The sequence below is a fragment of the Corvus cornix genome, chromosome 4, assembly GCF_000738735.6.
Source record: "Corvus cornix cornix isolate S_Up_H32 chromosome 4, ASM73873v5, whole genome shotgun sequence".
NCBI classification, from domain to species: Eukaryota; Metazoa; Chordata; class Aves; order Passeriformes; family Corvidae; genus Corvus; species Corvus cornix.
The window spans coordinates 39,547,868-39,572,835 of NC_046334.1; the positions used below are offsets into that span (position 1 = coordinate 39,547,868).

Here is a 24,968-nt window from a genome sequence, read left to right on the forward strand (position 1 = left end):
GCGGCGGGGACGGTAGCAGGCTGAGGGTCCGCAGCCCAGGGGGTCGGGTCCCGGCCCGGGGAAGCGCCGGGGCCCTCGGCCGGCTCCCCCACGCTACGGCGAAAGTAGGTGCTGGCGGCGTCGGCTCCTCCCCGCGCTCCTCCCCCGCCCGGCACGTCGCTGTGCGCGCACCTTCGCCCTCCCCTCCTGCAAGAAGAGGGGCCAAACTCCCTGCCCGCCCGGCGGGGGAGGAGGCGGGGAAAGTGAGCTCCGCGGGGCGCGTAAGTTCCCGCTGCGCGGAGCGCGGGCAGCAACTCGTGGCCCTTCCCCCGCCCGGCCCCCGGCCCTCCCCTCGCTCCCGCCCGCCCTCCGCTCCCGCCCGCCCGGCCTGACAAAGTGCCGGCGTGCGCCGCTCTCCCCCGCGCTGCTGCCAGGGCGCGGAGGCGGCGAGGCTCGCGGCGTGCCCGCGGTAAGTGGCGCGCTGCGCTCCGCGCCCGCGGCTGTCTGGCTGGCAGTGGGGAGCCGGGGCCGCTGCCCTCCGCCCGGACGAGGGTGGGGGAGCGGGCAAGCGGCCGGTGCGGGGGTTGGCGGAGGTTTCTGCGGCCCTCCGTCCCTCCCTTCCCCACCACCCCCACGGGGGCACCGTTGGCGGCGGGACCTTCGTCGGGCGGTGGGCGGGAGTCGCGGGGTGGCCCGGGACGCGTGGCTGCGGTCGGAGCGCGGCCCCAGGTAGGGCTATGCGGGCGCGGGGGAGCTAGAGGAAGGGGCCGGGGAGGCAACTTAATGTGGAAACTCCGCGGTGCCGAGCGGAAAACTGAGCGTGGGGGGGAGGGGACTGGGTCTGCCAGCAGCGCCGCACGGCCTCGGCGGGCCCTCGGCTGCGCCCCACGCTGCGGAGGGGAGCGGGGTCTGGGGCTGCTGGTGTGCGCGCTCCCGGGAGGGCTGAGCGCGCTCCCGGCGGCGCGGGGCGGCAGTGGGACTGGGCACCACAGCAGTTTCGGTGCTTTCCCCAGTCGGCATCCTCACTTTCGGAAGATAAACGGAAGTGTCCGTACTCCTGTCCGGTGAGCTTAGTGGCGCGGGCGGAGGCGCGAAAGGTCGTCCGAGCAAGTTTATGGTGGGTTTGGAACTCGGTGTTTGTTACCTCGGCTGTGCGGGCGCGGGGCGCTCCTGCCGGGTCCGGCATCCTCGAGCAGCGCGTTTATCAAGCGGCGGCGGGCAGTGACAGGTTGCCGGGTGGTCTGTGCTCCGGAGCTGCTACCGGGGCTGTACCTGCCCCCTGCTAAAGGAGGGGGTTTCTGAGGCTCGCATCTGTAATGGTCTAGTCAGTAAACTGTAGTGAAAATCGTGTTAGTGTGCACATGGCGACCAAAGAAATTGTATGCCACCATGGTTTGGGGAGAGAAAGGGGTGGTCTCCCTTGTGAAATTGCAAACATTTCTGGTGTGTTTGCAATTTCTGGTGTCTGGTGCGGCTTTTCTTCACGTGTATGTAGGTAACAGATCTGCTGTTCTATGGGCTTTAAAGTTTTATGTTATGAAGTTGCTTTTAAGCAAAGTAACATAAAAAGAGAACATACCCAAACTCCCATCTTAATGTGCTCACAGACTGTTAGAAGTTTTTTAATAGGAGCAATTTCTGTAAGGTATCATGTAGATGTAGGCTCCTTTAAATATTTAGATTTAAAATGTTTTTATAAGAAAACTTTAGCAGTCTTATTTCTCTACTTTCTAAATATCATGCGTCTCTTGTGCTAAGCCTTAGTTCAATGCTTGTTTGACTGTTACCCCTGCATTTTATATATACTTCCTCAGGCAGAGTATTTTGCTTCATACCACTGAAGAGTTACAGTAATATTCTGTGGATGCTCACATCCTAAAATTCAGTTTAGTAAAGAGTATAATGAAATATAAATATTGCTCATCTATGGTCTTACAGAAAAGTTAATTGTAAAACACTTGAAGACACTCTCTGAAAAATACCACTGCTCTTCCCTTTTAAAATAATCCAAGTGCTAGTCAGAATTATTATTGCGCTCACATCTAGGAGATTAATTTAATATTGTATGCAGGGAAAAATTTTCATTCGTTGTACTTTTTTGTAATATAAGAATAGTTAGGAAGAAGGGGCCCTATGTAAGTATGAATATACATGAAAAATATATCACTTAAATTTTGGAAAAATATAACAGGTTGAGAAAAAGAATATTATTTTACAATTCTGAAGCTTTGCTGTTATGAACTTGCTGGGTTATTTTCAGTGGTGTAGTAGATCAGCGGGGGGGAAAGAAAAGCCAACAGTACAGAAGTATTAGATGCATACATCTGATTAAAAATGGAAAGGGGTTCATATGAGTGAACACTGAGATAAAAGATGCTGTTTGAGATAAGAAATACTTGACCCCATTGAGATTCTTTTATTTAATATTTTTTGAGGAAAAACAACCCAAAATAACACTCATAATCCAGTTAGCAGGTTAAGACTGGTACTTCAGTCAAAACTCTTAGAGCTGGGAGTAATTATTCTCTGTTCAAATGAAAAAAGAGGAAAAAAAGGATTTATTAATAGAAACTAGATTTAAAGTTATAAATGAGCACACAGTGGCTGCTTTTAGTAAGTATCTATTCTATAGAAGCCCCATAAAATATTAGAAACTGAAATAATAATGAACCTGAAAGTATTTTTTGTAATCTCCTAGCCTCAACAATTAACAGATTATAGGCTCGGCTCAGTAAGATACCCAGTACCTTTATCTTCAGTTAAAATCAGTGAGTGTTATGCCGACTGATGCCCCTGTAGATTGATGCAAAAACTCCCACTAACTTCCATCAGTTTTAGGTTAGGCCCAATAAAAGCTGAGAGCGCCCAGCAGCTTGGAGGATCAGGTGCTGTTTGTGAAGGGGCATTATGCTATATAGACTTAAAAGACCAGAAATGCTAAGGCTTCAGGTCAGAACTGCTCTTATTTTAATAGTGATACTGCACTTACTGTGCTTAATGCTGCATGTCTATTATAGAAAACTCATCTGTCAGTCAGTGTACAAGAGAACCTATAAAATTCTTATAGAGCAAATTTATTATAGAGAAATCTTAAAAAATTCTTCCAAAATGTTGTGCAAGTAAGTTGCGCTGTGTAAGATTTTAGAGGCTGATTTGAACTATACTGATACTACACATTAGAGATTGTTAATAAGATTATTATCTCTATATAATATTATTTTCTTTTAAGAATAGCTTTACTGTAGAATCTGTTCAGTTAAATGAATATATGTAAACTCATTAGGTTTACTGTTTTAGTAAATGTAGTAGTTATGTGACTCTATCACCTGCAAGTTTGTGCAGCATCAAGTGCACAAAATATTACCAGAAATAGTTCTAGTGTGTTTACTAGAAAATCTTTGGTTTGATGAAATAAATTTTTTACCCTGGGCTAACTAGTTAAATAAGTAAGTTCTTTCAGGATACCTGCATGCGATTCTTCTTCGACTGAAGAGTGTCTTGAAATAAATGCTTTATCTTTCTAATAGAGTAGTATTATTTGCAAAGAGTTTTAGCCTGTAGTAAAACATTTCAGGGACCCACAGTTAGGGGTTGGGGCACGCTGTCAACTGAGCAATTAAAAGAAAGCCCTAAACATTTAATTTTTTGGAGGGAACAGAGGCTTGAAAGAAGTTACCATTGTAAAAATGTGCCACTTTAACAGCCTTTTCTTAGTTCTAAAACTGATTAATTGCTGTGTCTTATAAAACCTGATTTATTTCATACTTTTTTCATACCAAGCATTACCATTATGAAGCTCTCCTTATAAGTGAGATTAATGTTTCTGAGCAAAGAAGTGGTTTGGAGGGCTGCATTCATTTTGAGTGCTATTCTAATCAATTTTAGATACAGCATTTCACAATGTATCAGTCTGCATCTGAACCTGCCTTATTATGTGGAATTAACTTGTTAGTGATTGATAGGAAGCCTGCTCCATCTCCAGGGGTGATTTGTTTGAAAACAAGTGTTACAGGTTCCAGGAGTATGAGTGCAGGGTCAAGCAACTCAGGTGCCCATTCTGTGGCCTGACTGAAGTTTGACAGAGAAGTTAGAAAAAATGCTGTGCTGGGTTTTTTTTGTTTTGTTTTTTTTTTAAAGCTAAAACCCCCACAAACTCCAAAAATCCTAAAACCAAAACACTACACTTATATTAAATGGTGTTCCTTACTGTGGTATTGGTCTTCACAGACAGTGTGAAGTGACAAGTATGAGGCACAGACACTGTCTTTGTGCATCACTACGTATTGTTACAATGCTTGTCTCCTGGATTATTTGGAGGAATAGCTTTAGTGTTTGAAATTAAAACTCGGAGGGCTAGTTTCAGATGACGAGGTGCACACCTACTGGATATTGCCTGCATAGTTATTGAAAGATGTGCCAATGCTATTTTTTCCCTTTTAAAAGAAGGAAGGATAGTACTTGTTTCACTAGCTACTGAAATATTTGCACATTCTGTCTATACACCTTTTGGTCTCAGCTTCACCACTGTTTTGATTCTTAACAAATAGGCTATGATCACACACTATTGCTGAGTGTGATGCATGAACATTTAAAGTCCAGAAAAAAAGGATTTCTCAATAGTGAGAGGAAAAATAAGTTAAAAAAGGCCAAATATAAAAAATGTATGTGAGAAACCTCTGAAAATAATAAACAGTTCTAAGAAGATGTAGGTATGTGCATCTATTATGAGGATAGTAATTTAAATCTAAATTATATCTTGCAAGATGTGCTAATTGCATTCACTACATTTTTAAAGTTTGTATATTGGACTAATTACATCAGTCTTTTAGTTCAAGTGTGCATGTAAACAATAAGAGAATATTGCAACTGGAGCATTGCATAAAAATATTTCTCATCTAACGCAGATCAGAAGTAATAAAATTACAAAATGTTTGTGAATACCAGGCTCTGAGTGCTCCTCACCTCTTCCTTCAGTCTGGCTTTATGGAATAAACATTATTCGTACAGGTTCATTTTAATATTGCAACTGAAATACCTGCTAGTGAACAAATAGGAAGGGAATAATATCTTAAACGTATAATAAAATGGAGAGTACAACATGAACTGTATCTCTGCCTTCTTAGACGGAAGTCTCTCCACGTGTTCTATATTTTCACCTTATGGACTATTTACTGTTGTTTTAAAATGCATTTTACGCAAAGCTGATGCTTGGATGACACAAGGTTGAAAAGTAGTTTAAGTCTGGAACTGTTTTGTGCTGATATATGCTGTGAGTCTTGCAAAGAAGTGGGCGTGCTTTTTTAATTTAGACTGAAATCCAATGTATAAGTTCAAGCCTAGGTGACCTAATTATTTTAAATTTTGCAACTTCAGTCTGTAACAGATTGAGGTTGTTGATACTTGATGTGTATGTTTGTGTCTACAAAAAACGTTAATTGCAAACATTACTGCCTAGAAATATGGAAAGCAAAACAGTAAACTAGAAACTGCAAAGTGCTGTACTAAATTCAGCACTGATTAATGTATTCTGCAAATCCACTGAAATCAGCAAATTACCTGGATTGTAAACTGAATGGGAGGCTGTAGTAAAACTTTGTGTTTAAATCTCTTAATATCTGAAATGTGTGTTAAATGTTATGGTAACAACTTTGGTTCACTTTTACAGTAGGATGTCATAAATGCAAATGCAATTTTCACGTATAAAAGAAAACAACTTTTCAACTTGAGACAAGACATGTTAAATTATTTTTGTTTACTTTCCTGGCTTTTATATTTTTAACACACTGGTTGTAAATCTTTAAAATGAGAATCTTAACATGTGCTAGCTATGGACTATAATTACATGATAATAGTGTGGTAATAGTCTCTGTGTCTCTTTACTGTCCCCCAATACACCCCCATTCCATCCCTGGCAAAATGCTGGAATGATTGCAGAAATTTTTACTGCAAAACAGGTTTGCCAACTTGGTTTACTCTCTCAAGTAATTTATTTTAAAAGAAAGAAGAATATATTTTATAATGATGGCCTAAAATCTGTAGTCTATAAACCTTTAAATTTCATAAATTAAGATTTACATCTGCATTTTTGCATCTGAATTACAGAAGTGTAAAATTGCAGTTTGCAAAAATCTTAAGATATTATGACTTCAATTTTTCCTGTAACAGCATAGAAAAACAATCAGAAGAGCAGCAGTTATTATCATAAAAGCTGTGTTGGTGTGGAACTTGCAGTGTGTTGTGTTGAAATCAGTTGTGCTGGTGGTGTTATTTTGCAACATTGTATTCAATTTCTAATAGTGTTCTTGACAGCAGTTAAGCCAACATACAAAGGAACTAATGTGTCTTATTTCCTTACTTGAGTCTTGACAATTCTTAGTGTCTTAAGAAAACTCCTATCAGCGGTAAAATTGGTAAAATACAGATTTAAAACATTTTTCTTGGCAGGAATTGAATAGAAAGTTGCATGTGAGAATTTTTAGAGGAGGGGGAAAGAAATTAATCAGCACATGATTTACTATAATACAGCAATAGATTCCTAAATCATAGAAGTCCTTGATACACTTTGACTGGATCATGGAGAAGGGGTGACTATGTAGTGGTTGAAGAAATCATCATTGCTAATAAGTGTTACTTTAGATTAGCAAATGAAAGACTGCACAGTCCTTCAAAGGCCTGATCCATTCTCATTATAATCCTTTGAACGTTTGTCTGACCTTTCTAAAGAAATTCTACAGAAACTTTATGCTTAGGGTTCCACATAAATAAACTGACCAGCACTTGTCTCAAGAAGTTTGTAATCTAATGACAGGAGCAATAATACATCTTTTTAACACAAATATATCAAATGTTACTTGCCACAGCAAATTGTTAATTTATTTTAAAATTTTGTGATGTAATACTTGAGACTAATGAGTGTAGAGCAGCTTTATAAAAGCAAATAGTATCACAGTTCTCTAACAAAAATCTAAAACCAAATTGTATTGCTAATATTTTTCCTCTCAGCTTTGTTATGGTTTATAGCTATAGAAAGCTGGGGTAGGTGGAGTAGTTTTGTTTCTAAGGCTGAGGGTGTGAAGGCTTGTGTAGCTAGAACATGCCCAGAGTAGTTCTAGTCACCTCAGTGAAGACATTGTCACTTACCTTCTGGGTGACGATATGTAGGGCTATGCTTATGAAACACTTTCAATTTAGATTTCACTTACCTCTTCTTCTTTTTTTTTTTTTTCTTTTTTTTACCAGCAGTTTACTTCTTTCCTTTTATAAAATACATGGCCTATTTGAATAGGCTTTGCTGCCTCTTAAAAGTATCGTGGCTCAGATGGGCTTTTTCCATTAAAAGAAAAAACCTCTCATTCTGTTAATAAACTTGGCAAAGCAGAAAATAATTCATTTTATTAAATCAGTTTTTCTAAGAAAGACATTCTTTATTCATGCTACTGAATATGTACAAGTATTTGATGTCTCCCTACTCCTCTTAAGAGAGACTCTTGCTTTCAGTGTCAAAAGGTTGAGTGGCAGCATCCAAGCCTATGCAACTGGAACTGAGGAAAGATATGATATTCCAACAAATCAGCTGGTTGAAATCTTGGTTGCAAGTTGTGAGCGTTTGTGTATTGCTTTAGCAACAAAGGCAGAGTCACTGGAAATATTAACACTTAGGCAGCAGTTACTAAACTACCATTTGTTCACCATTGTTCCCATGCTGGAAGGCAGAAATGTTGTATTTTTAAAGTAATGAAGGAACTGGAGAAATGCTGGGCCTTTGCAAATGATTGAGCTTAATCCAGACAATGAATAGGTATTTGAGAGTGCTGAGGAGTTCTAGGTTGCATTTGGTATATCAGACTGGTAACATTAAATATTAAGAATAAGTCTTCAAATTTGCTTTCCCTTCATCCATAACTAGTTAGAAATTTAAATTTTAGGTAGAAAAGGGCCCTTTAGTATTGTATAGGTGGTAAGAAGTATTCTTTTTCATATCTTGCTTTGCTGGTAAAATGCACACATGTTCACACATTTTGAATTGTCTAATCTTCAATATTATTAATTTGGTTTTGATGTAAATTGATGGCAGATGAATGAAAATCTTTCCTGGCAGATTTTTAAAAATACAGATGTGTATCTGTGTGTGCATGTATCTGGACCATTCAATACTGATTCAGTAAACCTACAGTATAAAATTACAGGAGGATTTGTCCATTTCCCTCACTTGTCTGACTATTGCAGAAGTTTGTGATTTCAGCAGAGGCCAGTATGTTGGGAGGTGTCAAAAAAACTTAGGATCTGAAGTCCACACTCTCAGTGAGTGCTGGGAGCGAAAGTGCTCATCACCTATCAAGTTTTTCAGTCATTTGTGTATTGATAGAGTATGAAAAAAGACCCACCTAGTAATCCAATCTATCTTAAACGTATGGTAAGTCGGAAATACAACTATGAATGACTGCTCTACAGGAAACCTGGAAGTAATAAGTGATTAGAAAAGCTGGGGTTTTATTTTCTTTCTTGAGTGAAGAGTATCTTCACTCAAGAAAATGAAATATCAACTCTTAGTTAGCATGAAATAGTTATAATTACATGTAGAAATGTTTTAAGTGGCTTAAAAATGCATAGCTGCTTTTATTATTCTTTTGATAACTTTATGTTAACTGTGGAGTGATACAGGGTTAATGATATAAAATGTTAGCACTTTTAATGATATGTTTAAGAACAGTGCAGACATTAAATTCAGTAAACTGAATATGTGGGCCTCATAAATAAATGCTGAATTATAATACAAAGCACTCCATGACCAAATTAATTAGTATGTTTAATCTAGTGAATTCCAGCTAGGCTGCATACAATATGGACATGTATTTAATTTCTAAATTTAATATTAGCTGCATAAGTCAACTCTCACTTAATCAGTGCAGATCAGTAATAGAAATGTAATACAGCTGGTGTTTTACATAAGCTTTTCTTTAAAAAAAAAATGTTTTAACATTGTTTGAGATTTTAAACCTTGTAATTAAAGAAAGTATGTGAGTGGGAATGTTCCCTGTGTTCTCCCCCTAATTTGTTGTCATCAGGAGGTAGAATTCGTGAGGTCCAAAATAAAATATTCATTCAGTCAAAATGGCGATGCTCATTAAAATTCATTCAAGGATCTAGGGCAGAATATTTTGTATTTGCTTATTTGATACAAAGTTTTCTGTTGGTTGCTTTGCTGTGATCATTATTATATCAGATTTTATTTATTTGGGAAGAGTTAAAATGCCAGTAGCATAATCTTGATTTTTCATTTGAAAGCTTTACTTTTCAAAGCAAGTGGAAAATAAAACACTATTTAATTTTTTTAATAACCTGTGCGTATTTCAGGTTTTTGTTCTTTAAATTGCAAGTATTAGACTTCTGTCACGTGAGCTATAGGGCATACAGATTTTCTTGAACTCATCTTCTGAATTCTTAAATGTGAGTTTAGGATAGAAATAAGAAATTGGGTAGTACTGAGTCCAGTTCTGAAAATCTCTAAATAATCTGTTCAGTTGGTAGTTTCAGGGACTTCAATGAGATTGTGTAGTGAATAGGCATTGTCCCTGTGATCAGTGGTCTATAGGCTTAGGCGCATTGCTTTCAGAGGAGAGTCTGAGAATAATCAGCATGTGTTTTCTTCTTTTTCTTTTTTTCTTGATATGGGATTACACACTCTGCCTGTAACCTTTGATATAAATCTACCTTTGCTTTGTGTTCTTTTTTTAGTTAATACTTGACTAGAAATGAGTTGATGAGCTGCTCAGTTTTTATGGAGAGCCCATAAAGCACAGAGTGGCTGACTGCACTCCGGTGCTCAGTCAAACCTTATTGTTAAACGTATTTAGGATGGTTTCCACCCCCATTCCCAGCATTTTGAACAAGCAAATCCAGTAACTGTTTATTTGCTGCACCACACAAAGGAGTGCACTTGTCCAAAAGGGGGCACAGTGAGGTTACGCCTGTGCTGCCATGTTAAACACAGCGCTGTCACTTTCCCACGTGCTGGGGCACCATCCTCTATGTGGCTTAATTCTTAAAGACCATCCTTATGGCATTTTGATCTGTACTGATTCATGGGACTCCCAAACAATTCCTGGGCATGGTTTAGTAGTTAAGACTGGAGATGTGTTTGTTCTGGGGACCGTTCCCATTTAAGCACTTTGCTTCCAGCATCCTGATTTAGAGGTTAAGACTTGTTACTAGCAGAGACCTGATTTAATTAGACCTGCTTTAAGCACGATTTTGGACAAGATGACTTCCAGAAGTCCTTTCCAACCGAAATTATTCTGCAATTCCAACCCTTTTGGTTGCACTCCTTGCAGTCCTTCTTGGAGGTGTTGAATTTACTAGTTGGGTGTCACACCTGAATTCAGTGTTGCCGACAGTAATTCTATTGGCTACACTTCCAAAAATAATTGTTTGATAGGCTCAGAATTAAAATCATTGTACTTGTGTTTTAATCAATTTTAATGAACAAATGTTAGTATTTTATAACCTGTTATAGGAGTAAGTTTTTTTCCACCCTTCTTCTGTAAGATTGTTCCTATTAACTTATCAGGAGGATTTGTGGGAGTGGACAAGCATAAAGAGGACTCTCCATGTTAGAATCATCGTTAGGTGCACTAGACGCTTGATACAATTAATTTAAATATTATGTAAAAACTAGCTTTGTTTTAGTCTACACACCTGCTAATTATTACATACTGCCAACCTGACAAAATTTAAGTTTACTGCTTTATAATAAGTGCACAATAGCTAGCTGTTTATGGGCAACATCCTACATGGAAACCAGATTAACAGCTGTTTTGTTAAGGTTTTTATTGTGAGACTGGATTAAAAATATTAATCAATTTATGATGAGAATCACACATCTGTAGGGATTTTTTTAAATTTTTCTTTTCATGTGGTTTGTTAAAAAATGGACAAGAGTAACAAGCTACGATGCTAGTTTTTTTAACATTAATGAAAAAATAATAAAAAGAAGTCCACTAATTCATCACTTTTTGTCTGTGAAGAGGCTTTGCTTACATCTAGCCTGAGTGAGAGCTACATCACCAGATATCACACTGAACTGTCGTAAACCGCCTCACAATCTCTAGATTAGACATTGAAGCATTTACTGACTGTGGGATTGAACAACAGTTATATACCTGAACTGGCAGCCATGTGGGCTGTAGTTCCGTGAGCCCAAGTGGTTGAATGAAACCAAAAGGAGGTGCCTTATGAAGCCCTTCTTTGCAGTGCTTCAGTTTCATACCCACTCCATGGAGGAAAATAAAAAACAACCTTTAAGTGATCTTGCCTGCCTGAGATTTGGCACCCAAATGAGCTATCTTTGCGAAGGTCTTTAAGGCATGTCATGACCTTCTCTCCATTGCTTTGAAAGCCGGACACTTTCTGCAGTAGCTCTGCTTTGAGATGCCTGAAGCGTAGTCTCAGTTTAGTGATTTAAGCTAAACAGACGGGATTTCATACATGCTGCCTCAACCAAAACTGCATCAACAGCCATGAAAGCATGTAAAAATAGTGTGAAAACGAAGGGTTTCTTTGACTGGAACTGAAGTAATTATTTTCTGGTTTGCTTTATTTTTTAATATTATAACTGAAATCACATTAGAGATATTTCAAAACTGTTGTTTCATCGATAATTTGTAGGTTGAATATTGTCCCTAGGTTAAGATAGGACCTTGACTTCTACATTAACATACAGGAACTGCACATTAGAAACAAATGTTGCTTCAAATATGTAGAAGGTTTCATGTTTTTAATATGAATTGCATTGATATGGTTTCAGGGGAAAAAACTGTGGGAGTGTGTTTTGCTTTGGTTCAGTCCGCATCCTGATTGCTACGTGGATGCAGTCAAAGTCACGTCCCGATAACTCTCTGATCCGGACTCTAGCTTTCCGGATCAGTTCAGCCATCAGCTCTTGTGGCCGTGTCATCCTCTTGGACCTGTTGTGACTGAGGAAAACCCACTCAATTATCAAGAGAGGATCCCTCCGGTCCTGGTCCTTCTTGCTCTTCCTGTTGTCTTCCCATTGGAAGACGACCCCGTGTAGGTGCGGCAGATTGCCCAGGATGATGAATCTAAACGGCAAGTCAGGCCTGTACCTGCTTGCCTGCCTGGTGGACATCAGGTGTTGCACCTTCTCCAAGGCTGTCTGTGCCTCTGGGGTAAGCGTCCGGGGAGAACTAAGCTCCTCTCCCCCTTTCAACAAATCGAAAAGGGGGGCTAGGTCTTCATTAGACAGACCCAGCCACGGCCTTACCCAGTTTAAAGATCCACACAGTTTGTGGACATCCACCAACGACTTTATATTTGTTTGGATTGCCAATTTTTGCGGCACAGTGGTCCGCTTGGTAATTTCAAGGCCCAGGTATTTCCAAGGTGGCATCCTTTGAATTTTATTTTGCTGGAGCTTGAACCCTGCAGCAACCAATGCTCCGATTGTCAGGTCAAGCACATTCGCCAGCATGTCATCATCGGGGGCACACACGAGGACATCATCCATGTAATGAAGGATGATGGCCTCCTTTGCGGCTGCGCGTACTGGGGCAAGCAAAGAAGAGACATACCATTGGCAGATGGTCGGGCTGTTCTTCATGCCCTGTGGCAGCACCTTCCAATGGTATCTCTTTCTTGGGGCTCCTCGGTTGATGACCGGAACCGAGAAGGCAAAACGTGGGGCATCGTCAGGGTGTAGAGGAATTTGGAAGAAACAATCCTTAATATCAATTACGGCCAAATTCCAATTTTGGGGAAGCATCGTCGGGGACGGCTTCCCTGGTTGGAGAGAGCCCATGTCCTCAATCTCATTATTAATTTGGCGAAGGTCCTGGAGGAGCCGCCATTTTGTCTTTGTTAGGTTTTTTAATTACAAAGACAGGGGAATTCCAAGGGCTGTTGGTCTCCACTATATTCCCCTTCTTAAGCTGCTCCTCCACGAGCTTCTCGAGCGCCTCCAATGTCTCGCCGTAGAGCGGCCACTGTTCTACCCAAACTGGGCAGTCCGTTTTCCAAGTCAATTTCTGGGTAGGGCGCTCCTCAGTGACCGCTGCGCAAAAATTCTGTGGGGGGTCAGGAATGTCAATAGTGACTCCCCACTGCTGCATGAGATTTCTCCCCAAGAGGGGTTCCTTGTAATCAAGTACGAATGGACGTATATTGGCCAATTGTCCGCTCGGCCCCTTAATTTGTACGATGCTTCTAGATTGTTTTGCCAGTTGGATGCCCCCAACACCTTGTACGTGCCCTGCCACGTTCTGCAGTTCCCAATGTGCCGGCCATTCCCGTGTGGGAATGATCGTCACATCCGCCCCTGTGTCCAGAAGCCCCTTGAGCTTCCCTGTTCCTATTACATGGGTGGCACACACTATTGGGTGTGGCCCTCCTGCAGGGATAGCCTGGGCGACCATCTGTCCTCTGGGCAGAAACAGAGGTGGACGGACACAGCGCAGCCAGAGAACGGGTCCTTCGGGACTAGATGTCATTAGCCCCGGAGCGACTTCGATCTCTGGTGGTGTGCAGTTAACATCTCTGACAATGACATACCTGTCTGGGCTCTGGTCTCTCACCCCCAGCTCACCACCGGTGCTCACCGGTGCAGCGTGCCACTCGCTGTCCTTCAGGAGGAGCGGTGTCAACAGCTGCATTCGGTAGAGTATGAGACTCTTAATCTCAGGGTCGTGGGTTTGAGCTGCACGTTGGGCGCCAAGCTGCCTCTGCGTCCCCTTGGAGTGGATCCCACTCAGCCCGGTCAGCTCTGGACGCAGTCGGCTGCGGGGGCCAGCCTCCGGACTCCGGGAGACCAGAGGTCTGGCTCGTGGGTCCTTCCACAGGACCGCCGGGATGGAGGCGAGAGGTGGAGGGAGGAGGCAGACTCAGAACCGGGTTAAATCTGGGAAGTTTATTGAGCCTCGGACGCGAGGTCCCACCTCCCAGGGATGCCCAGTTTGGAGCGAGCTCCGAAGGCATCTGCAGGAGGATTTATGGGTGGGTGGTAACATGGGAGGGAAGCAATCGGAGAAGGGAAGGGTGTGGTGAACAGGGTGAAAGGTGTATCAGGGAACCAACCATGGGAGAGGAAGGGAGGGATCTTTTTCCCTTAGCCAATCACACGACGCCCCTGCCAGAACTTTTTGGAAGCCTGGGAGGGGTGCCAGCACGATTGGCAAGGGCCAGGGAGGAGACAAAGGTGGGAAATGGGGTAATTGGCAGAAAATTGGGAGGATACAAACTGGGTAGATACAAAGGTACAAAACTCGAGGGGAGACCCGGACTGAACCAAAGCAAAACACTTTATAAATTATTTGCTTATAAACAGATAAGCACTGTATCTACTGGTATTTTGAATATTTTTGTTAAATGCAATTCAAACAATTTTAAATTAGACAATATGCAAAACTTGGGTTAACTGCATTTAACTATTAAAACAGTTCTAGCTCACTGATATTTTCAAAAATGTAAGTAGACAGTGGATGTGGACTTTCTTGCCCTTCATAATATTACCAATATATTTCATTTTATTTCATATCCTATGAATCAAAAGTATTAGGGTTTCTAAAAGCTTGGTCTTAATATTAGTTCATCCTGCTCTCCTGTGCCATTCACATGACTGCTTCACTCAGCCCTGTTACATTTCTCCCTGATGGCTGAAAATGACTGTTAAATACCAATTTCGACTTGCAGAAGATGGGTTATACGATTTTTGTGTGACAAGCACAGGAGCTGCTTGTTCTTTCGTCTCCTCTGTGGTGGTTCATAACTGCCTTAAAAAACAGTAAGGTGGGGTTTGATTAACGTTTTAAGTTTTTATAAGCTGTCAGTGCATCCTTTAGAAATAAAAAATTGCCATCTTTCATCCTGTCCTCTTTTGCCCTCTCCCTTGTTGTAAGCTCAGCTGTTTGCTTGTCTGTATACTGAACTCAGAGCAGCAGTACAGTTAAAAGATTTTGAATGGTTACTTTTCAATTTTTATCATTTTCTTTTATTTTTTGCCAGGTTAATAGTAGCACTGGCACAGTTTAACAGACAGCCACAGCATAGTGGTAGGTGTAGGGCAGGAATATAAGGAGGATAGCATTTTCAGTTTGTTATTTTAAAAAAGGGAGTAGCACACCAGCTACATTTTCCTTACTTATTAAATTAGAAACACCTACAGGAGAAAAGTAGGTCCTAGAAATGCATCTGCAACATATGTTTTTCCCTTTCTGTGAATTGCTCTGTTTCGTGCTCAGCATGACAGCAGAAAACTTTTGGGACTAAGCTAACCAAGAGAAACCATAAATAAAAGAGAGGAAATTGAAATACAAGACTGCTTCTTTTCTACCCCCCTGCCAATAACTGTACGTGCATTGAAATAGTAGCACCACATGGTTGCTTGGTGGGGTTATTTTTCCCCATATATACCATTTTATAAGAGGAAAAGCAATGATACTGAGTCCAGAGGAGGGCCACCAGGATGATTAGAGGGATGGGCCACCTTTCCTGTAAGGAAAGGCTGAGAGAATTGGGAATGTTCCATGAGCCAGGGAAAGAGAAGGCTTTGGGGTGACCTAATTGCCACCTTCCAGTACCTGAAGGGATCTTGCAAGACAGTTGAGGAGAGGGACTTTTTACAAGCGTATATAGTGACAGGACTAGTGGGAATGGCTTCAAACTGAAAGAGAGTAGGTTTAGACTGGACGATAGGAAGAAATTTTTTACTGTGGTGGCGAGGCACTGGAACAGGTTGCCTAGGGAAGTTGTGGATGCCCCATCCCTGGAAGTGTTTAGGGCCAGTCTGGATGATGCAGCTCTGAACAACCGGGTCTAGCGGAAGGTGTCCCTGTGGGGTTGGAACTAGAAGTTCTGTAAATTTCCTTCCCACCCAAGCCATTCTATGATTCTATGCTTCCCTTGCTCTGTATTCCAATTGCATTAATTCTCCAGCAGCAGAAGAGATGTCACAACAATTGCCACTTGTTTACAGAAGTTATAACGGGGCTGTTTTCTTTAGCCCATGTACTTTTGTATTTGAATTTTTTGAAATACCAGATATTGTCAGTAATGTCAGTGCTATCAATGCCTGTGTTGGTGGTTTGTGCCTTTTTCAAGGGAAGACTAACCTGGAATTGATTGCTTTGTCTGAGAAACAAACCTGCAAGAGAGGAGATGCAGCTATTTATATGGTTTTTCCCTTTGCCCACCTATTCCTCTTTCCAGACATGGATATATAAGGGATCATAGGGGTTTTCACACTTTAACCCTTCCCTTTAGTACCAGCTGATGTGACAGCAGGTAATTCTGCATTCTGTGATGGAGTTATGGTTGTGCCTTGCGCAGCCTTGCTGTGTTTTGAGGCAGCACAATTCAGTTCCTGTTTTTTTCCTGGAGAAGGTCATCATCACTTAGCTATAGGTTATGATGCTGATGCTTTTATTTTTCCTGTTGGGGCTGTTCTGTTACCCATGAACAACTTAAAGATTCATTGGATCAGAAGAGGGCAAAGAAGGGGGGATATGTCATTGCAGCCTGATGCTTAGGGCATGCATCTGAGAATAGGAAAACTTACAGCTTCTTTTAATCAGCCAGAAGTGTCCTTTTCCTTCATTCCTGGTGCTGACACGAGTGTTGGTATGCCTTTGGGCTGAGCCAGAATTTTTCTGTCTTAAAGAGACACATAGATACATATATGTATATTTATACACATAAATATTTTTTTCCCCTGAAGTTAATTTTCCTTTTCCTTTTTTCGAGTTAGTCTTTGCTAGCTCCATTTGCCAAGTGTCTCTTGGTGCCACAGTACAGTTGCTAGTGCTGGCACACAAGAGGAAGGAATCAGTAGCTGAAGCTGGGAATAAGAAATTGCTAAGAGGGCTGGAAATGCACTTTTAAAAGAGATAAATTGGTATTAAAGCATGTATCTACAACGTGAATGCATAGATACTAAAAAAACTAGGATGGAAAAACATGACCACTTTCTGCTTATAACAGTTGTTACCACTTTCCTATCCCCAGTTTGAAGCCAAAGGCATGTGTGCCTTTTTGGATTAGACTTTGTTTTTCTCTGGAGATACAATTGCCAATTTGGCCTTTGGGTCAGTTTGTGGTCTGCACAGGACTAGTTTTGTACATGCAAAAGGGAGAAATATAAAATGAAAATAATGCAGCAAACAGTTCTGAAATTAAATATAATAGATTAAAAAATTCTTTATTTCTCATGCTGTAAGTGGCACAGTGTTTTTGATGTAATTCAGCAGATTATTCCTGTTTGCATGGGTACCTGAGCCTGCCCCTCTAATCACTTGCATGCTTGTCCCCCCAGTAAGAACAGAACAACTGCTGTCAGTACAGGTTGAAACACAACTGACACTCCAAATCTTTTTCAGTTTTCATGAGTAAAAGTTACCAGTGGAGTTTATTATGTGTCATAAAACCTGTGGAGTTTACCCTTATTTTACAGACCTGAGCACTGAGGCAATGAAAGACAATTTGCTTGTAGGACCAGAAGAACTTAAGAACAGGGCCCTCATATAACCTAACTACTCCTTAGGTGGTATGGATGATGGTTCATGTTCTTTATAGGCTTATTTTTGGTTTGCCCTTAATTTTGACTAGGTGCGTTAATTTGTCTTACAGTTTTCTGGAAGCATATACTTCTGTATAAAATGAAGGTAGTGTGTCAAGCTGTGGTTTTGAGTTACCCATCCTCAAATATGGCCATGCTTCAAAGGGGAAGACATTCTCACTCCATTCCTTTTGTTTGAAAATCGTCACTGTTGTTGCTTCCTAGCTGCAGTGTGATTAAATTTTTTTGCAAAACTTTGCTGGCTATATACAAAGAAACAAGGTGCTGACTAACCATGTTTTTAATATTTTTAGGTGACAGTCTCAGCAGCTCACGTTTTAATACTATCAATTTCTTACTGCTGCCATCAGTGAAAACAGTGATTGTTCTAAAGTGTCCATGGTAGCACAGGCATGGCCTTAAATTAGTCTGAAAAATATTCCCATGATGGTGTACAGTGTGCCTTGTGAATGCAGATTTGCCACTTTTTTTCCTTAGCTGCATCTTACCCTTTAAAGCTATGAATCAAAGACGAAGAAGTCATTGAGGAGAAATGTTTTATATCTAGACACTCATGCTCATGTCCTTTAACTTGGGTAATAGAAGTCTGTTGTTTTGGTGTTACAGAACTGTTATTAGGTAATTGACTTCACAGATTTGTATAGATCACAGTTAAAATGAGTAGAAAATTATCTTACTCCATTCCCTCAAGAGTATAAAAATATGCATTAACAGCAATATGACGATGTTTTACCAAATCCTATAGTCTGGTAAAGACCTTATATGACTTGGGTTACCTTTCTGGATCACAAGCTTCCTTCTATATGTATAGTTGCTAATTAAGAGAATTTTGATGTTTTCTCAGAGGTGAGAAAGAAGTAATCAAAAGGTAAAGATACTGACAATATTTGGAGCTTGACCATGCTTCTCTGTAAGGGAGCATTGAAAGAAAATATGGTGACACAGAACAGTGTGTTCTACCCATGAACCAGTCCAAGTTACTTTTTCAAAAGAAGACTAAACAATGATAAATCTGGCATTTTTCTGTTTCTTCTCATGAACCCAGGCTAAGAGGTGTTCTAGTCTGGTGCATATTGTTGAGACCTAATGTGTTTTTACCCTTACCAGTTTGCACACCAGAGTAGTTAATGTTAACCTGGTTTCAAACAGTGTGAGCTCAGCTGTGCTGGGTTGAAGGAGGCTGGATGGAGGTGGCTGAACTCCTGGTTGAATGAGTGGTTCTCCCCTGGAGCAGGAGGAAGATTGTCTGCAGTGCTCAGCCTCTTCAAGTCTGTATTCTGCATCTGTTGAAAAGTCTGGGGGTGGAGGATGCAGCTCCCCAGACAGGATTATTATTCCAAAGGGGGTAAACATCTTTAGAGAATTCCCAATCAGGTGATGTTTTCATTGTATGTTTAGAAAGTCCTCAGATGACGACAGAGATGAAAAGGGCATACTGATTCAGTATGTAAAACACTTAGACTCCAAAGTCTCCTGTGCTTTGTGAGATAAAGGACTTGAAAAGAGAGAATGTTTCATCCATCACCCTTCCTCTGATTCAGTTATGCAATGTCCTTGGATCAACCTGGAAAGTAAGGTTAGGGAAGTAGGATTTTTTTTAAGCTGTTTTTATAAAGAGAATCATTTGCCCATAGTGAACTGTGAATCATGAACTGCATCTTTGCCTGTTGCTTGGTCCGCGGGTTGTTGTTCAGAAGGCACTGGAATTAATGCATTGTCCTCCAGAAAAGAAAACATCGAATTTCTGTTCTAAGAGATGTCCTTTCTTTTACTGTCAGCTCATCATTAGCAATTTGTGGACTGAGATGGCTGGCTTTGATTTGACCATAAGGATGGTGAGATTATTTTCTGGCTCTTCCAGTTTAACTTTTGTAGGCTACTCTGACTTAGTGTCAGTTTGATTTAAATCTTTATTATTTTCTCCACTTTTTAGTGTCATTTTTAGCAGCTTTCTCATCTCCACATGCCCCTCTTATTTTGAAGTGGTGTACAAAACATCTGTCTGACTAGAGGTTTTTTTAGTGTTTAGCATTACCGAAATACTTAATGTAATACTTTTTTTCCTTGAAAACACATGATACCTAGTGATCCCATTTAGCTGTTGTTGTTATTTCTTGTTGCAGACTTTGCCTAGAAAGACTTTGCCTAGAGGGGCTTTGTGCTCTGCACAATGAACTTCCAAGGGCCGGAGTTCCTCACTGCTATTCAACAAGGAGTGGGTGTGTTCAGGAGAGAGATTAAAGCTTGTTCAGTTGCTGTGGGGTTAACAAATGCAGTGGGTAGGAGGAGAAGTCATACCATTCTGGTACTGATGCCAAGCAATTATATTGGATGGCTTTACAGACTTACTTTACCAGATTTGCGATTTGAGATAATTGAATCTGCTGACATCCATGTGAATCATAATGATGCAGCTCAGTCCCCATGATTTTAGTGAAACCATAAGATTTCCTCCTGAGGTGAGGACTCGGTGTTTGGCTAGATGACCCGGTAAAGCAAAAGTCTGAATGTGAGACTCTGTGCCAACTGAAATTGACGTTGCATAGATATGTAAGTACTGGGGTGTCAGTGCAGGATACTGTGTCCTTCCTAAGCAATACAGACATTTTAGTTAAGCTGTCTCGTGTGAAGGTAAGCTCGTGCCTGTGGGGTCTGTGTCATGGCAGCAAGTGTGCTTGGAGTAATATGTCTTCAAAAGCTGACCTAGTCTGAATAGCGATCCGAGAGTGACCTTGCAATTGTGCATCTGCTCTAACTTTGATACAAGGGTCATTTTATTTGTTGTTTTCTTTGTAAATCAGGTTGCCTGTGCCTTCTGCAGAGTCTACATTTTTCTGTTTCAAAATACTTTGTGCAAACGTCGTTTTTTACCTTAGATTGCAGAAATACATGAGATATAGGGTTATATTGGATTTGAAAAGAAACAAAGCTAGTCTTTGTAATTCATCAGCCTATTATTTTTAGAGTATTATGTCACTAAAAAAATGTTTTACTTATTCATGTAGCATGCAACTAAGTATGTAAACATATACAAGGAAAAGGAATAATTTTACAGATACCTGTTCCACCATTTTGCTATTCTGTTTCTTCCTCCAAACTGTTACTGTGCATCACAGTTGGGGTGTGATGTGTCAGATGTGCAAAAACCCCTAAAATTTCAAGTAAGATCAGGGGGTTTTTATCATGGTGATTATACTGTATATAGTATTTTGCCATAGGACAACTTTCTCCCAATGGCAGGGCACTGAACAGCTTGCGTCTGTGGGAAAGTGGTAGCAAAATTGATGGAACAGTCTGTTCCTGCCGATGTTCATTTCAATGCCCCAGAACACGGCTTTCAGTGTCTCTGCTGCCAAAGCATACCCTAAATTGATGGGACAAAAGGAACAACCTGGATCTTCCATGTGTTAAAGTGAGGAAGTGAAATCTTAAATCTCATTTAGTTTTGGAATTAAGTGGATTGGCAATGCCTGTGGAGTTCAAATGGGGAAAAAGATGAGTCTCTTACTCCTCCCTATTATGCAGCTCTCTGAAAGGGGTTGGAAGTACTTAGTGGAGGATAGAAGCAGACAAACAGGAGAGCTTTTCTTTCAATAGCCAAAACTGAGTTGAAAATGAAGGGAAAAGGGGAAGACATGAAAGTCTAATGAAAAAATATGTTGAATTTAAAATGTACCTCAGCAAATATTTAAGAGAAAAAAATGCTATGTTGTCTGCAAGGGGGAAATATCTCTGGTATTACTTCAAGCTCTCCATGCGATCTGCTGAAATGCTGAACTCTCTGGGACAGCCCTAATTTATCATCTCATTCTTTTGCAAGGGTTCACAAAATTTCCAATAAGGTACCAGAAATCGTGTTGCTTGTATGCAGTTTTTTCTTCTGCTTTCCATTTTTTTCTACAGAAATGGGACCTCCCTCTGCTCCCATTGAAGCTGGAGAGAAGCCTCCCATTGGTGTGGACAATTTAGGATCCCGCACTTTTTATAAAGGAGGTTCTCTTAAACTAGTGTAGGCAAGGAAATTGCAACATTACTTACAAATGTACTCTCCTTCTCACCTTAGCGTGAAAATGCCATGAAATACGAGGGTCAGGAATGTGTATAGAACAGGGCTTTGAGACTTTTATATGTGCTCAGTGAGCATAAAGTGTGTACAGTGTGTGTAGTTTCCTTCCTGGCTTTATCAGAATGCTTAGAGCTTTTCCGGTTGGTCATAAGCTGTTGCTCCATTCATCAGTCCTGTAACAAGAAAACTGAAGTCCGCAGCTTTGCAGTTGATTGCTGGCCTTTGACCTATCTGACTTACGTGAAGACATCAGCACAGTTTTGATTTCAGTCTTGTACGTGGAGCATTCAGTCATATCAAGGACCCTTCCCAAGGAAGACTGTTCAGAAGTAGACACTTGGATTTACTCAGGTGATACATCATTTGTATAATTTGGTTTTACATAAGCACACACAAAACTGGAACATAAAAGTTTCTTTTATTTTTTTCTGATTGTAGAATTGCATGACATTATTTAAAAAATATTTTAAGAAATTAATAAAAACTAAATTATCCAAAAAAATTTTTTGTAGCTAGAGAGTAAGCTTAATATGTCCCACAAACCATGTGGTATTTAAAAATACCAGTATACTTAAATTCCAGCCTTCCCCCCAGCATTTCTCCAGAGAAAGGCCAAATACATTATCTTTGACTTCTTTTGTTTATCAGTGAACTAATAAGATATTCCTATTGTAGCCCTGGTCTCAGATGTACCTTACACTGTGTCTTGCTAATAGAGCAGTTTGTTCCATCGGGGGTTAAGAATATTTAATCCTTTAACGCTGACATGTACAACACACAGCCATGTCAGCTACAGCTGTTTCCAAACATCAGTAACAAAATTATAGGTGGTTTTGAAGCTTCTGTGTTGGAAATGAATACATTTGAGGATTCAACTTGCTGACAGTGTTTATGTAATTTAATCTTGCCATCTGGAAGAAAGTAAACATTTTTTAGGAAATTGAAGTTAAGGTAGCAAGCCCCTTGTGGTTTCTGACTGTTGCAAATAAGTTAAGTTGTACCAAGTTGATGAAAATCTTCAATAGGGAGGGGATCATGGTTATATTTAAAAGATTGTTATGCAACTGCATTGATGAATAAAATAGTTTCAGAATATCTGCTTTATTAACTTCCCTGCTTATTCAATAGTTAGCTGCCTTTCTCCTGCTCAGACAAAACCAGCATGTTTTTCAGTGAAATGTGATAAAACATGAGAAGCATATGCATGTAGAACGCATAGGTGTAACTGAAGCACTTACGTGATTGCTTTTCTTCTCATATTTTTCTGTTGTGTTTTTTTTCCCTATTCCTTGTTGTTTGGGGTTTTTTTCATTCTATATTATGTTTTGCTTTTCAAATATTTACTCTCTTTTCTTTATTTGTGTGCTTTATTATTGCTTTTAATTATTTGAATAGTTTTTCAAGGTTTTTGCTTGGTTTTCTAAAGAAACAGTTTATACACAGTCATGCCATATGTGTACCAGTGCCACTGTGATAATTCTGAACCGGTTAGTCACTTTCAAATAAACTGAGAGTCAGAAGAAGATTCCAAAGGCATTGAGTTTCAATAATGTGCGAGTCCAGGTGGCTTGGTGGAGAGGAGAAACAGTGTCCTACAGCATGAGCTGTGTGGAGAGAGAAGGAAAGACTAGAGATATCTTTGCAAACCAGTGTTAATTATGTTGTTCATAAAATTGCTTAAATGCTAGCCCATTCCCTTCACTGTCCCCTTCTGTTTTCTGTTTGAGCAGTCTGATGAGATGTTTTACATGACGGGGGGATGGCAAGGTACTTTTATAAAAGATATTTATGGTGGGAAGCTGATTTTAGATATGCATGATTTGAAGGGGTGGACAGTTTCAACCATTTTACACATGGAACACACGACAGTTTAGTTTGCCTTTAGGTTTTGAACCTTTGAGATCATCTTTATCTTTTTGAAGGATATTTGCTGCTTTGTAATTATTATTCTTTAATGAAATCTTTATGTTAAGAACATCTCTGAATTGTGAAGCATTTGTTGAAAATTACAGGGTTTTGTGAGAAGACCAGCAAGCACCTGAGCCAATGGTATGGTGTTAGTACCCTTGGCTCCTAAGGGGAGAAGGGCAGGAAAAAATTAGCAGAGGTGTGGACTCAGCAGAAACAGCTTGGTAATAGTAACAAGAGAACAACAGTTTTCAACATTCTGGAAAGGGTCAGTAAAACCAGAGGAAAGCTGTAGTCTGTTCCTGCTTAACTTTGCTGTGTGGTGGTTTCAGCTGGTTCTTTCCACCTCTGTTTTCTCTGCTCTTTGAGATTATATTCACCCTTCCTTCTTGATGTCTACATCCTCTTGCTTTGCTCTGTTCTGGTAAAGCACTGATTATTTACTTAGGCTTGTACAAGCATGGTAATGTTCTGCTAAAGTTTAAAATACTGTTGCCAAATAGTAGCTGGTCAAATAATGGGATTTTAAACTGAAATATTTAGCTTCATATTCAGTGGAAGCTGCCTGTCAGCATTTTTATAGGTCTGAATAGGCTTTTTAAAAAGATCTAGCTCTAAGCCTTGATAATTGAACTTAAGCTCATAAGTTACTTATCTACCCCTGAAATTTAAACCTGATCCATGTTGTAAAACTGTGATGAAGAACTACATGAAAATGAAATAGGATGTTAATGGAGAATTTCTCATTTAGAATTGCTTCTTAGTAATATAAGCAACAATTTTAGGAATGTTGATCTGATTTTTATTGTCTTGTATATGCATGTCTTTATTAAGTGAGCTATTTGGTGTCCAAATCATGCCACATTCCAACTTTGTCAGTGTGATCTAGGAGTTCTACTGGAAATAAATACACAGACTGGTGAGTTCGTAAACATTTATAGCTGTGCCCTGTGTTAAGTAAGGACTATGCTTTATTTTCATGCAATAAAATTTAATTAGTTGTAAGTCAGGTTTTGCTTTAGTTGTAATTAGTTTAGCATATAATTATTTTGTCTAATAGCAATCTGAAATCTGCAAGCATTTTGGTCTTATTCCAAGTTAAAAAAAAGAAACCCTCTTAGAAGTATTCAATCAGTAACTAATAGAATCTTATCAGTCAACCATATTACAGACTGTGTAAATCTTTAGGAAACTGAAGCAGTGTTTTCACTGATGCTTGTTATATATTGCATTGAGAAGATATATTAAAATGTTTTATGTTGGACTTGGGATTTCTATATGATTTGGAAAAAATCAGTGATCTCTGTTTTCTTGGTGAGCTTAGTATTTGCTGGTTTGATTTTTAGCTTTTTAGAATTTTTATTTTAAAGTTAATTTGAAAGGTCTAGCTTTTGTAAGATATAAATGGGAACTGTTTGTGTGAAAATAGTAGTA

At 40.1% G+C, this 24,968-nt stretch overlaps 1 protein-coding gene across 11 annotated transcripts in view; it reads left to right on the forward strand.

The window, feature by feature from the left end:
• TENM3 (teneurin transmembrane protein 3) overlaps window positions 1-24,968 on the forward strand; it is a 1,315,365-nt gene that overhangs the window by 896,385 nt on the left and 394,012 nt on the right. Inside the window, exon 1 of one of the 11 annotated variants that reach the window (XM_039550644.1) lies at window positions 382-448. The exons of 9 other annotated variants lie outside the window; for them this stretch is intronic. The gene's annotated coding sequence lies outside the window, so the exon portion shown is untranslated. Of the gene's footprint in view, window positions 1-381; window positions 449-24,968 lie in introns of those variants that run through there. One more of the 11 variants, XM_039550643.1, reaches the window with a different exon arrangement.